Here is a 14,281-nt window from a genome sequence, read left to right on the forward strand (position 1 = left end):
ATGCCTAAATAGCAAATAGCTCGTGGCTCGAAGCTCGCTCGAAATTGGCTCGATTGTAAATGAGCCAAGGCCCAATAAGTATATATAAAACTTGTAATAAATGGGAAGCTATATTCATTTTTCATCTTTATGACATCTGCTATATTTTGTTTAATGCTTTAAAATTTTATTTTAAATGTTCATCAAATTATTAAACATGCATGTTAGTTGGTTGGGTGATTTAAGATTAAGGTTTGTTTTAGATGTATTGTTAATGTTAGATATGATTTCATATTATTAATATGTTTAAAAATTATTTTTTCAACTCGTGTATCCCGCATATAAGCTAATATTATATAATGATATTTATTCTTACATTTGCATGTTTATACATAAGACAAGAGGAAATGTTATTTCGTTATGGGGCCTGAGTTAGATGATAACTACGAGCGACAATCGACTAATGGATCACGTTTAATTGGGCTTCTAACTTGTATAACTTGAAGCGGATAATTAGCTAAATAGATCTTACTTCTTTTTTAAATTTTTTTTTTTATAATTTTTTTTTTAACATTGTGATTTTGGCCTTTCTCCACTTAAATAAGATATGCGTATGTTTTTTCGTTATTTTATTTTTAGCTAAAGGTGGTTTCAAGTTAGGGCTAATATGTCTTATATGATTAAGTGGGTCATATCATGTTAACCCAATACATGAGTCGTGTATAGAGCTAACCCAAAGAGAAGTTGAGTAGCATGACAGACTTATGCCCATTTTTCGAAAAAGCCCATAATTATTAAAATAAAATATTATACACTTTTTATATGAAATTTTGATTTAAAACATAAGTTTATAAAGTGACTCACCGGTATAAGGAAAGAATAATAGTCTATGGATTCAATTTCGATTAGTGTTTTTCTTTATATAAAAAGAATTTTCCATTGGGTTTTATACGAGCTATTTTAGTAGCTTATGATTATTGTTGTTGTTTTGGTTTGTATTGGGATTTGGAAATGCAACCAAATTAGTAAAATTGTCAAATTATTTATTACATAATTAGAAACGTGATTTCAGAGACATTTTTTATGCTCATCTCGAGCCCTGAAATTTCAAGGGATTTTCATAGACAGCTCTAGGCTAATGTATATTATTATTTTTGGGTTGGGTCAAGGTCAATCCATCAACCAGTCTACACGATCAATATAACATTAATTTTAAAGAGGCGATAGGAATTTCACATACAAATAACACACAAAAAATTAAGATGGTTGACCACCCCCACTACCTAACACATAGGTCCGCCACTTAGTAGGATGCAGATTTGATGGCATTAACAATTATGGACTCAAAAATTAACTAAAGAATAAAAGTTTAAGAAATTGTCAAAACAATTTCATTTTTTATTTTTGATTTGTTTATACACATTTTATTTAAACGAATATTTACCACTTGCAAACACACACAAATTCAGATATACATACTTCAGAAATGACGAGTTCTTAGCGCATGGCTTACAACTAGTGGTTAAAAAACAAAACACCATTAATAAATGACAGAATTACAAAGATTGACTTCTGTGTTTATATCAAATTTCATCGTCTGTCATTTATCTTCAAAATAAATACAAATAAGTAAGGTAGTGGTTACATCGAAACAAAAGACAAGCGGCCAACAAGCTGTGCCACTACCCCGTTTTGAATTGCAAAACTTAATCTTTTAAAAACTAGATTCATCGATCTTGAAGTCATAACATTACTATGCATGACCCGTTGAACTCGGTTAAGTAGCTCCACAGCTTCAAAATTGTTCTGATTAGTACTTCACGTTTCCAAATGCCATACCGTCTATCATTTAACCCTAATCCAGTTAGTTTTTCTCGTTAAGTAAGAAGTAATTTTAATTTTACTAGATAACGTTTACTTTGTAATTTTAGGTAGTTAAATTTTACAAAACAATAGACAAAATTATAACACAGCCGTTTTGTCGATTTTGTGACCTATATAGCCTACACTAGAGCTTATAGTCTCATCAAAGCATTATGCTCTTGAAATCCATGTATTAAAATTCGTAACAACTAACACTACGTTATAATGACACACTAACAAATGCTACCTATTTTTATTTAACGATTTATATATTTATCATACAACCGGTTACTTTATCAATATGCCTCTTGACACTATCCATCTCCGTCATGTCTACACGTCGATTTAATCAAATCGATCAAGATCTTTTCTTTAGCTTTGTGCTTTCGGTGGATGCAGAAATTCTACCATTTCTATGTTCTTGCCAAGAACTTTGATTTCTATGAGTAATTGGTTCTTATTCTTCGTCAACAACTTCATCTTCTTTTGTCATGATGGATTGTTGATAATATTTAAATGCCACCAATAACACAAACACTGCATATAATAAATGATTTGCGTCAAATTATTAACAAGACACGATCACTAAAGTTGTGCAACTTACCTGCCCAAATGCGCGCAACGATCGAAGAAATGTTCCAAACAAGGGTAAAAACACCGAAAGCAACGGCTTTCTTTTGAGAGCATGAATCCCAAGCATCCTTGGATCGTCGAATCCAAAATGTACCTAAATTTGTATGAAAAAACATTATATTAGAGAAGCATGTGATATTGTGATGTAACACCCTATTTATTTTAATACCCACCCGCAAAATGAAAAATAAAATTAACCATGAAAACTATTCGTACGTGACTTATATAAAAGTGGAAAAGGACCACCGTCCTATAAGTTGTTTAAATACAACTTTAAAGCATTAAAAGGGCCGTTGGGGATTTTTATCAAACATGTGAAAGTGCAATTTCACTAGATCTCCAACAGTTAATAATGAACATGGACCCACATCATCCAGGCATGTTATACCTATCCTATCCTTAAAAAAGATAAAAGCACGAAAAGAAACATTTTTTTACTGTGTGATGTACCTATAATAAAACATTCATTTAGCAATGAGATATGCGACTAAGATTCGCGTTTCTCATAACTATATGTGTATCACACACTTAGAAAGACGAATACTTGATATTTTCTTAAAACATGCCATAAGGTCTAAAGATCAACATATGACAGTTTTTATGGTTGGTAGGATGTATCATTTTCCCATCAATTATTTGTAGACAGGCACCGAAAAACCAGCAATGCAACTTTCCTGTTTAGGAGCCTTTATATTAATCGTACAATAATATAAAGCATATCATATAACTTTTTCTAGAATAATCAAGTACACGGGTCAAGGACGATAGTAAGTGATGAATAATTGAAAGTGCAGGAAATTCATGTGAAATTTATACCGTATGCAGACAATTGAGAAGAATACGATGAGCAGATTTTAGGCACCGTAAAAACACCAAAAAAAGCTGCAAATGAAAATCAACAAAGTCCATCACAGTTCAAGTAATTTGGTGCATAATCTTGATTTTCAAGATCTTTATGATCAAACTCATGAATTATGTTTGTAGGAATGTGCAAAACCTACCCAATTTGGCCATTTTCCAAATGGTTATAGAGCTGCCACATTTTGCTAAAATAAAGAGCAGCACTGCCATCTGTCACATGCAACAAAATTTTGTAACTTTATCACAAATCTTGTACATGAAGATGAAATTCGCTTATTCACATCAAAATCAGTGGCAAATAAGTTTAAAAAAATACACCTTCATTGTAGTAGCAGGATCACCTGAAAACAAAGCTTTGACCTTTAACAGAAACTCATTGATGTAAGGAAGGAATATTTTTAATGCCCAAATTACTTCTTCTTCACCAAGAACATATTCCTCATTATCAGTAATATTATTAGCTGCTTCCACCACACCCCTGTTTCATATAAATCATTAATTTTTATTAAAAAAAATATATATAAATGTAGGTGAATAACTAACCTGGAAATAAAGGATTTGAAAATGAATATTACAGCAAGATAGATGAGACTCAAATAAGAAATCACAGAAATGAAGCTGAAAAAAAAAAGTGGAATTTGTGATTATTATGGAATGGGAATTAATTTAATCATTTGTGTTAATAAGGGTGATTCAATTTTTAATTTAAACCTGAAATTGAGGTCTTGAGTGTATGAAGATGAAAGAATTGAGAATGTGCCAAAACCAAAAACTAATGCTGATTTTGATGCATCTTTCCACATGATCAAATCAACTGAAAACAAGATATTGAAACCAGTGCATGAATATCAAGTAATAAACTGTAATCATTGTCTTGAAATTTGAATACTAACTTAAACTCTGCAATTTGCTATGGGATTTGGGAACTCTTTGTGATGGGAATTCATCTGCAAATTAAACACAAATTTAAAGTCAGATTGATTAAAATTAGAATGATTAAAATAATGTTTAATACAATAATACTTGCTTGGTTTTGAAGTTGTTCTTGGTTGATTTACAGCAGGAGGAAGTTGTTTTCTAACAGTTCTTGAAACAAGATTTGATCTTTCATTCCTGTGATGAATTATCTTATCTGCAATTACAACATCTGATGACTTCTTTTTGTGGATTTTCAAAACGGGCTCCGGTTCTGGTTCTGGTTCTGGTTCCGGTTCTTGAACAAGAACAATGGCTCTTTCTTCATTAACTTCAACATTTTTCTCCATTGTTGCCTTATTAGCATCTAAAGATTTGACTTTTTCCAAGTCAACTGTCACCAATTTCTCATCACAAACATCTAATTCATCCAACTTTTGATTACAATCAGATCTATTATTCTTCATCTCATCATCACCTCTGTTTCCACCCTCATTTTCTTCAATTCCATCATTGCATTCATCACCAATTAGTGTTTCTTTAGCAGCAATTGCTTTGACTTTCTCAACTCCATCACCTGAATCATTATCAATACTCACTTTTCTTGATAAAGATCGAGTCTTTACAGTCCTCTGAAGCTCAATTGAACCAGTCTGCACCTTATTCCATTCGGGTCTTGCTTTCTTGATACCAATTGGGCTTTTCTTGATTCCATCAACGTCAATGGAATCACTCAATTCAGATCTAGCCCTTGAGATCTGAACTGGGCTTCTCTCATTTCCATCCGATTTCCAAGTTTTCCTCTTCCCAACACCACTGACTCCATTAAGGCTCTGTTTGGATCTCAAATTCATCTTATCCAAGTCACCAGAAGCCTCAAATTTGGTGTTTTTCTCAATGGGTTTTTCAGTTTCTTGAATCTTGTCATCACCATTGTATACTTTGTGGTTGTTATCATTATTACTGCCTTTGGTTCTGGTGTCCCAAACAGCCCTGTTTTTTGGTGAACTGGGTGCCAATCTTTTTCTATCCAAATCCATGTTCCAACTGTCAAAATCTGATTTTGTTTATTATTATTGCAGTTGGAGGCTTTGAGTAGAAGAAATGGCAGTTGGGTTGGTGTTTGTTCTACTGAGGAGGTGATGATGCATTTGGGTTACTTTAATGTGCAGAGGAGAGCGAAAGCAACAGAGGACTTTAGTTACTGTACTACAAACACCAAATTATCAGTTTCATTAGAATGTACAACATTTTATTCATAAAGTACAAGTTGTTGTTATGTAGGAATTTCTTGGTATTTGTTTATTATTTAACGTCTTTTGAGTTAGGGAATTTCTTGGTTTTACTGTGGACACCCGCTTCCTATACGGGGCGTATGGACCCTTAGCCTATAATTATATACATGACGTATACGGTCCCATATAGCTAGCTATATACGTATAAAGGGTGTTCGGATTATCCCTAGAAAACCCAAATTGGTTTTGCCCAATTTTCATGTGGATCCATTTTTAGTGATAGAAAAAAATTTGTGCAATTGATATAGTGATATGATATTTACCCTTTAAAAATGTGGTGATGTGTTTAATTATTGTAAACTTGTCTTAAGTAAAATTAGCTGGAAAAATTTGCTGTCAAGAAAAAAAAATTCAATTTTAATGTGGTTTCTGTAGATAGTAAATATGATATTTTTTTAAATTAACGGTTGAAAATTTTAAGTGAAATGTAAGGATGGAAAATATTGTATTGCTGGAGTAGAATTGATATATACAAGGCTATAAATAAATACATTTACAACTACCTCTCCATGATTTAAGGAGAGTGCCATATATAGAAGATTACATATTAAAAACATAATATCTTTTATTATTATTATTATTATTATTATTATTATTATTATTATTATTATTATCGAATATGAAAGGAGTTTTTCGAGTGATGCTATTTAGAATTGGCTTCTTTCTTGCGGTATTGCATGTAGGCCAACGAGGACGTCGCAAAGTTGTGGGTGAGCATACCATTGTCTTAGAGAGCATTTGGGATTTATTTTTCAAATTTTAGGATAAAATAGATTTTTTTTGCAACCAACAAACATAGAATGCCTATGTACTTGGTACGGGTGACTAATGGCTAAAGGACACCGCCAGCTGGTCCAACCCAGCCGTACGGAGCCCTTAAACGCCTCCAAGTTATCTCCAGTTTCGGAGAAAACTCACCCGCCCAAAGGCCCATTGGTGGTAAAACCTGGATGCCCTCAAGATCGAACTAGAGATCACAAAGATCCAAGTATTCCTTCATTGAACCACTCATATCCCTCCAAAGTATTGTAAGTGAGAATTGAACTTGGGTCTCTATTAAGAAACCCAAGCTCCCTACCACTACATGTCACACCCCGACCAAAGGCGGCGGAACATGACGGGGTGCAACGTGATTGGACAAATACACAAGACACTATTAAAGTGACAATATTTAATCAACTCATTAATTTCATTCAATCACCAAAGTAACACATATTGTTCATACAAATAACATCAAAACATAAGAAATAGATATTGTTCATTCTTCTAATAACCTAGCGGTATCAAAATAGAATGACGTCTTCAAACTCCAACTCAAGTAATAATCAAACCTGTAACATGCATAAAATAACATTTGTCAACACGTATGTTGGTGAGCAATTTCATAGTTTTGAGTATATATAATATGAGTGAAATCCACAAACGTATATGAGACTATAAATAAAAGCATCAATCATGGTATATAAACATATATAAATGAGGATCCTTTCTAATCGGTAAGAATACCGACATACTTGGATAATGAGGCCATATTCTACTAGCACAAGGCTAAGTAGTTAGGGGAGCGTATGATCATACTTAATGAGGCTCAACAACAACATAAAAATAAACACTCGCGCACGTAAAGCATATGAGACATATAACACACAATAGAGCAAGTATTCTAGCATCATATACCCTAAAGTTTGTGGTTTGAGAAATGAGTATAATATAAATCATTTTTGTTTGAATTAGTATGCATGTTACCCCCAAAAGATAAAAGTGAAAACGGGGGATGAAATGTACTCACGTTAACTAAGTAACTTGAAAGATTGATTCGTGAATAATCGGAGTTGGGGTTTAACGAGCAAGACCTAGATTAAACGGGCCTTAAGTTAGTAGGTAGTCTTGGAAGGGTTTAAAATAAAATATGACAAGTAAAGAAAATAAATGAAGTTTATAGTTTAAAAATGTAAATACTTGGGAAATTAAAGACATGTTCTAAAAAGTAAGTTTACTCGAAACCGGGTCTTGGTATTTCATTCATAATTATTACTCAACCTATGTTAAGTAACTTATGTGGGTTATAATGCACTAATGCAAGACCCTTTGGGTATATGAACACCAAAACAAGGTTTTAATCGAGTGTTCGGATTTGTTAACTTGGGTCTAGATAATTAACTAAACTCAAAGTTAACTTTCCAAAATGTTTTGAGATAACTCAATAAAATCGAAAGACTTAACCAAGTATATAGTTCTATTATGAAGAACCTTAACGTCAGTTAAGTGTGTATTTGGTATCACCGGTCCAAGCTTGTTATAAGATCAAGTTGGATACCGACACACCAAGTAAGTTGATAAAATACTTAAAATTAGTTTAAATACATTCTTGAAGAAAAGATGAGTTTCGATGGCCAAAAACACATTTGTGTGTCTTAGGAAAGTGAACTCGGTTTAGTTCGGTTTTGGTTCGGTCCTTGACTCGGAATGATACCGAGGATGGTTGCCACATACCCAAATAGTATTGAACTATCAAAATGGTTTTAGAAGTTACAAGGTTCAAATCTTTCATAAACATGTTTATTTAACTATTTTAAACAAAACTAGTAAACAAAACTATTTAAAACAAAAGCTAGTAAACAAGAGTTCGGTCTTGGTTCGGTCTTGATTCGGGTCTAATCTCGGGATGAAACCGAGACTAGTGACTTCATAACCAATACCATGAAACTCTTTAAACATGAATTAAAACTAAACTACTTACAATATAAACAAAAGCATTAAAGGGAAATAGTATAAACAAGACTAGTAAACAAGAGTTTGGTCTTGGTTCGGTCTTGATTCGGGTCTAATCTTGGGATAAAACCGAGACTAGTGACTTCATAACCAATACCATGAAACTCTTTAAACATGAATTAAAAGCTAAACTACTTACAATATGAACAAGACTAGGAAAGCATTAAAGGAAAATAGTATAAACAAGAACTACAAAGAGTTCTCCATGTAGCCTTGCCTTGTAGCATATCACCTCCCGAAGAAGATGAAAGCCGAAGGAAACAAGGGGTGCATATTATATATATGTTGTGCCACAAGATATGTATTAATAAGTAACAAACAAGAATTAAAGAAGGTTATTGCTTGATTATTAAGAACCTTAGAGGTTAGAGGTATGAACTTTATTTGGGAGAGAAAGAAGATGAATGAGCAAAGAATAATGAAGAGGATGGGGTTGTTTTATATAGGGAAGGAGTCAAACTTGTTTTCCTTGTTTTATATCAATACTTGCATGTGTTTTTAAAAAAAAAAAGGTTTAAATAATACAATCTAGTAACAAATCCAAAAGGTAAGAGATGATTATAAAACATAAAAATCCAACATTTTATATTAGTGAAAGAATTGGTTTACAAATCGGGTCGGGTTTTGATACAAATACAAATACAAAAAAGATCGAAAATGACGAATGTTACAGTCTTCCCTAATTTAGGAAATTTCGTCCCGAAATTTAGAAGAATCCGTAATAAATAAGTGCGGGTAATCGTTCCCAAGTAAATTCAGCGCCACGCCGTGATTCCCAACGGACGTTAACTAAACGGATGCGGCTACGTTTGGTTCGTTTCTCATTGCGGTCCACGATTTCAATGGGTTTTTCGATCATTTGCAAGGTTTCATCGATACGTACTTCATCGAGAGGTATATGGAGGTTACCTTCGGCTAAGCACTTTTTGAGGTTTGAGACATGAAAGGTGGGATGAACACCGGCAAGTTCTTGTGGTAAATCGAGTTTATAAGCCACTTTTCCAATCCTTTCGAGGATTTTGAATGGGCCTACAAAACGGGGTGCTAGTTTTCCTTTCTTTCCAAAATGGGCTACCCCCTTCCAAGGGGATACTTTGAGAAGGACAAAGTCGCCAACATTAAACTCGAGAGGTTTTCGCCGTTTGTCGACATAGCTCTTTTGGCGACTTCTGGCAGCAAGGAGATTTTTGCGGATTTGATCGATACGATCGGTAGTGTCTTGAACCATCTCGGGACCGGTGATTTGGGCTTCACCAATCTCGTTCCAACAAATCGGAGAACGACACTTACGACCATAAAGAGCTTGGAAATGAGCCATCTCAATGCTAGAATGATAGCTATTATTGTATGAGAATTCAATAAGTGGGAGATGAGAATCCCAATTTTCACCAAAATCAAGAACACAAGATCGAAGCATATCCTCGAGAGTTTAGATTGTGCGTTCGGATTGGCCATCGGTTTGAGGATGGTAAGCGGTGCTAAGATCGAGGCGAGTGCCCAAGGCTTCTTGAAGCGATTTCCAAAAACGGGATGTGAAACGAGCGTCACGATCAGAAATGATGGTCAATGGAATACCATGGCGGCATACAATCTCACGAACATAGATTTGAGCGAGTTGTTCAACGGAGTACTTCTCGCGGATCGGGATGAAGTGAGCCGATTTGGTTAATCGATCAACAATGACCCAAATGCTATCATTTTGCTTTTGAGTGGGAGGCAATTTGGTGATAAAGTCCATAGCGATGCCTTCCCATTTCCAAACGGGGATAGGAGGTTGCTCGAGTAAACCAAAAGGTGTCACACCCTCAAAATCCACTAACGGAGTTTTACCGTCAGAGGGTGTAAAGTAACAGGATCGGAATCATTAGTTATAATCAAATCATAAAACAAAGTTTCAAAACCATGAAAACGTTTACGAGTAATTAAATGCGGAAGCGTAAAAACCTTTAACCAAAAGTTGCGTCACGCAGGACGACTTAAAACCAATGATAACTGTTAAAAATAAGTTTGCATAACAAAAGCGTTTTCAAGCAATGCATGTTCCTAAACCGCGCGCCCGCCTCGGCTACCTGAGAATAACATACTAAAAGTGTCAACACAAGGTTGGTGAGTTTACAAGTTTATATAAAATAAAGCGTTTAGCGTTTGCGTTCAGCGTTTTGCGTTACAACGTTTTGCGTTACAGCGTTTTGCGTTAAGCGTTTTGCGTTACAGCGTTTTGCGTTACCAGATAGTGTTATGTCAGTTATATATCTATAGGTAGCTAACCTATAAAACAAGTATCACTAAGTGTTCGACACCGAAGCTGACTGTTTATCATTTGCCTTGCCACCAGGTCATCCAGACCATGGTATGTGTTTAGCCAAGATTACACCCACTCGACCTCCAGTCGAGTTTAGCGTTGGGTGGGGTTTGTCAAACCCAGTAGTACTACTCAACAATGACTCGCTATTATCCAAATATTAACCGGTTCGATGTTATGAAGGACTTTAGTTTACGCGTTGCCACTTAGTCTTTACAAGTGATATATAATCTATATTAACAAAATCTTAAATGCGTTCGGAGTATGTTATCTCCCCCAAGTGAAAAGCGTTTAAAAAGTTTAAAAAGGGGAAAGTGAAACTCACTGTTTGCGAAGAAATTCCCAAATTAAATCACCAAGATGCGCGTCACAGAAAAACTCTCTCTAGCATTCTAAAACAACAAAGAGATTTTTCTAAGTGTCGGAATATTATCGAGTCTCTAGACCCGGCACATAATACCTATGCACATAACATGTTTCGTGTTTCGTTTGTGAATCGTGTGTGACTTTAAGAAGTGTATTTGTGATACATTACATGTGTAAGCAATCATATACGTGTCATGTATTCATAAAGTACATCACTAGCAATTACTCCCCGTAAGGGCATTTTGGTCAAATCATGACAATTAACTAGCCATTATTCCCCATAAGGGCAATTTGGTCAAAACATAACAATTATATAGCAAGTATCATGTTTCATGCATTTTCACAAAACTCAGCAGCTAGTTTCACCGAGATAGAAATTCTACTTGAAAGATTGTACTATTCCACTGATCATAGTATCTCAATTAATTTACCAAAAATCATCACAGAAGCGTATATGTCTTAGGTTTCCAGAACATATTTTATTATATTTTTATTCCACATAGTTTTCTCACAATCATCAAATCATTACAGCAAATCATAACAGTCAAATTCATGTGCAACAGAATGTTATTTGCAATTCCCGTTAAACGAAAAATCCAATAAATGCAATACCACTTGGGTTAGGTTCCTAACTCAATGAGTCAACTTCCAGAAGTAGAACCAACCCAATTGGTCTCGTAGTTCATGAGATATCACATTTACAAAACAACCTAACAGCAGGTCTAATAGCTCAGCTTTGCACAACGTTTTTGTAAAATCATAAAAGTTAACTTCTACTTGTCCAAAAATTACAAGTTTATATTCTTTAGAAACTAGACTCAACCTAGTTTACTGTAGTATCAATAATCTCAAACTAGACTCAAATTACAAGTCTCTAGACCCGGCACATAATACCTATGCACATAACATGTTTCGTGTTTCGTTTGTGAATCGTGTGTGACTTTAACAAGTGTATTTGTGATACATTACATGTGTAAGCAATCATATACGTGTCATGTATTCATAAAGTACATCACTAGAAATTACTCCCCGTAAGGGCATTTTGGTCAAATCATGACAATTAACTAGCCATTATTCCCCATAAGGGCAATTTGGTCAAAACATAACAATTATATAGCAAGTATCATGTTTCATGCATTTTCACAAAACTCAGCAGCTAGTTTCACCGAGATAGAAATTCTACTTGAAAGATTGTACTATTCCACTGATCATAGTATCTCAATTAATTTACCAAAAATCATCACAGAAGCGTATATGTCTTAGGTTTCCAGAACATATTTTATTATATTTTTATTCCACATAGTTTTCTCACAATCATCAAATCATTACAGCAAATCATAACAGTCAAATTCATGTGCAACAGAATGTTATTTCAATTCCCGTTAAACGAAAAATCCAATAAATGCAAGACCACTTGGGTTAGGTTCCTAACTCAATGAGTCAACTTCCAGAAGTAGAACCAACCCAATTGGTCTCGTAGTTCATGAGATATCACATTTACAAAACAACCTAACAGCAGGTCTAACAGCTCAGCTTTGCACAACGTTTTTGTAAAATCATAAAAGTTAACTTCTACTTGTCCAAAAATTACAAGTTTATATTCTTTAGAAACTAGACTCAACCTAGTTTACTGTAGTATCAATAATCTCAATCAATTTTTACATTTACACTTTGTTACAGTCACTTAAACATCAATAACACATTCTGTCCAGAAACTGTTTACATCCAAACTCAACATATTAACTATCTATGAACTATCATGCATTCATATAACATTCTAGACTCCATAAACGCCATCCATGCACATCAATTACACATTACATACATGGTTAGGGTTTTTGTTTGAACTCAAATCAAAGACACTAACAATTAACATGTAACAATATCCAAACTAGTTATCATATCATCAACAATCAACAACAATGATATCAACTACATACACACCTAAAAATCGGCCTCTAGGGTTTTTAATTAACCCATTAAACATCAAAATCAAGTATAAAGGATGCATAGGATAATCGATTATACCTTCCTAGCACCTAATTCTTCAATCAAACACTTGAATTTGTGGTTGTATGTGTGTGTATAAGTCGACGGCAGCCAAGGGTTCACAAGGGGGGTTTCCGATCGGGATTGGGAGAAGAAAAGAATAATGAGTTAGGGTTAATTGTTAATGATGTATTTATTATAATCTATGTTACACTTTGGCCCCTCCACTTCTAAGTATTTCTTATCTAGCTTAATTAATTTAGTTCTTGTTTCTTGTCTAGCATTACACGCAATATAATCAAGTAACACATATGTTAACACATAATTATCACATAATTATTATGTTGACGTTTTTCGTTTATTCACCAATCGTTTGCGTCAACTCGTTTGCGTTTCGATGCAAATCCCGAAAGACTACACATGTAGTAAGTGTTAAGCGTCATTTAAACCCTAGTTTAAATGTAATGAAGTGTGCGTTATAGATTCAATGATCTTAAGTTTGAATTGACGGAGTTGAGTTAACGGAGTTAACCTGAAATTGATGATTGTCACAAAAGGTTTTTGATATTCGGCTTTAACCTTTGAGCAAGTAAGACATTTCGATACATAAAGTGCTACGTCCTTTTTCATACCCGGCCACCAATAAATAGATCGAAGATCGAAGTACATTTTATCCGCACCAGGATGTACGGAATATCGTGACATATGAGCTTCATCGAAAATGAAAGTACGAAGTTCATCACGATCGGGAACCCACAAACGGTTGAGGAAATAAAGCAAGCCCTCGGGTTTGGTTTCAAGTTGAAGTTAGGCTCCACATGACATTTCAAAATACATATTGCCTTCATCAATGGAGGTGCATTGGGCTCGATAGATGCGGTCTTGGAGATCAGTTTGAATGATGATGCTATTAAGCAGAATGGATTTGATATTAACTTTACGACTAAGGGCGTCGACTACAACATTCGCCTTACCGGGGTGGTAGCGAATTTCGCAATCGTAATCACTAAGTAATTCGGCCCATCGACGTTTTCTCATGTTGAGATCTTTTTGGTCAAAGATGTGTTGTAGACTTTTGTGATCGGTGAATACAACACACTTTGTGCCATAAATATAATGTCTCCAGATTTTGAGAGCGAAAACGACGGCACAAAGTTCGAGATCATGAGTCGTATAATTCTTTTCGTGATCCTTGAGTTGCCTTGAGGCATATGCGATAACTTGACCTCGTTGCATGAGAACGCAACCGAGACCTTGGTTGGATTCATCGCAAAATACCACAAAGTCGTCGTTTCCATCGGGAAGG

At 34.6% G+C, this 14,281-nt stretch overlaps 1 pseudogene across 1 annotated transcript; it reads right to left on the reverse strand.

The window, feature by feature from the left end:
* Positions 1 to 2,200: 2,200 nt before the first annotated feature.
* LOC143612136 (uncharacterized) lies at positions 2,201 to 5,395 on the reverse strand (annotated as a pseudogene). Its single transcript, XR_013149897.1, has 9 exons — positions 4,364 to 5,395; positions 4,230 to 4,283; positions 4,048 to 4,150; positions 3,880 to 3,954; positions 3,655 to 3,814; positions 3,477 to 3,546; positions 3,292 to 3,357; positions 2,447 to 2,569; positions 2,201 to 2,379 (listed from the first exon to the last, which is right to left on the reverse strand). The product of XR_013149897.1 is annotated as an uncharacterized LOC143612136 (transcript).
* Between the last annotated feature and the right edge of the window lie 8,886 nt (positions 5,396 to 14,281).

This window comes from Bidens hawaiensis, unplaced genomic scaffold (genome assembly GCF_021521415.1).
Source record: "Bidens hawaiensis isolate Kalapana, Puna unplaced genomic scaffold, B.hawaiensis_p1.1 tig00033505_1, whole genome shotgun sequence".
In the NCBI taxonomy this organism is placed as follows: domain Eukaryota; kingdom Viridiplantae; phylum Streptophyta; class Magnoliopsida; order Asterales; family Asteraceae; genus Bidens; species Bidens hawaiensis.